Consider the following 1487-nt stretch of genomic DNA (forward strand, 5'->3'; position numbering starts at 1 on the left):
GAAGATAACCAAGAGGTCACAAATGGCACGTTCAAAATGCAAAGAGGAAGAATAAGAACGGCAGAGAAATGGTAGGAATGGTGATGGGAGTAAGAAACGAATGTATAGAAAAGAAATATTAGGTAGAGAGGAAAGAAAAAAAAGAAGGATTAGGAGTAGAAGTGATGAAGATGGAAGGAGTGAAGTGGAAGGTAGTGGGGAGGTTATGTGAACGGTGACATGCAGGAGAAATCAGAGGTGCTTAAGGAAAAGTTTGCAGATAATAAAGAAGAAATTAGGCTTATAATAGATGGGGATTTCAAGTTAAGAAGTTGTTAAAGAGCTTGCAGGAGTTCGCATGGTTTATTTTAAACCGCAATATAGAGGGAGGTGAGGGAGGAGAATATACATGCTCGGGAGGAGAAAGAGGATCAGTAATTGATTATGTGATATTGTATCATGAGATAAGAGAGGTTAAGAAACTAGAGGTAGGAGGTTATATTGATTTCGATCATTTTTCCTTAACCCTTTCGTTGGCATTGACGCAAAATGCGTCAAAATTTTCCGTGCCGTGCGTGGCATTGACGCAAAATGCGTCAATCTTCTTTTTTTCCTATTTAACTTTCTCCGATTTTGCATTCAAGTCTTATTCGGGGGTTTTTGGTATCGCTGAATCCGAATCTGAAGACAAAATTCAAAAATTCAAAATGGCGGATCCAATATGGTGGCCGAAATACAAAAAAACGGCTCGATTTGGATCAATCTCGGTACTTACGCGGTTTTCGGGGTCGCTGAATCAGAATTTGAAGTCAAAATTCGACAATTTTAAATGGCGAATATTTTCCTTCGCCATTTTAAATGTTTGACTTCTGACTTCACTTTCGGGTTCAGCGACCCCAAAAACCCGTAAGTACCAAGATTTATTCAAATCGAGCCGTTTTTTGTATTTTCGTTCGCCCTATTGCATGCGCTATTTTGGATTTCGTAATGTTAACTTTATATTCGGATTCAGCGACCCCCCCCCCCCCCCCCCCCCCCCCCAAGAAAACCCTCGGGAGTCAAATTTTCAGGATAACAAGTTTTTCTGCCATTTTGGGCACTTCTGGTCGAATTCTCTCTGCCAACAAAGGGGTTAATAGTAACATTAGAGGGAGAAAAAAGTAATAACAATATGCATAACAATGGAGTAAAGTTAAATAGAGCAGGAAATGGAAATTGGTCAAGGCAATAAAAAGAACAGTTTACAGAAAAGGTCAGAAATATCAAAATGGGAGAGGGAAATGTGAACGAGGAGATGGAAAAAGGAGAGGAGAAGTTAAAAGAAGACTAGGGTGTACAATCAAAAATAAAGCTAGTAAAGAGGGAATAGAAGTGGATGATATGAGGATAGTAAAAAGAAAAAAAGAAGAAGATAACCAAGAGGTCACAAATGGCACGTTCAAAATGCAAAGAGGAAGAATAAGAACGGCAGAGAAATGGTAGGAATGGTGATGGGAGTAAGAAACGAA

The 1487-nt window shown here is 39.2% G+C and overlaps 1 protein-coding gene across 6 annotated transcripts in view; it reads left to right on the forward strand.

The window, feature by feature from the left end:
• The window catches only part of LOC117181461, a 163483-nt gene that overhangs the window by 773 nt on the left and 161223 nt on the right, over positions 1-1487 (forward strand). The gene's annotated exons all lie outside the window — the stretch shown is intronic.

This window comes from Belonocnema kinseyi, chromosome 10, assembly GCF_010883055.1.
Source record: "Belonocnema kinseyi isolate 2016_QV_RU_SX_M_011 chromosome 10, B_treatae_v1, whole genome shotgun sequence".
Lineage (NCBI taxonomy): Eukaryota > Metazoa > Arthropoda > Insecta > Hymenoptera > Cynipidae > Belonocnema > Belonocnema kinseyi.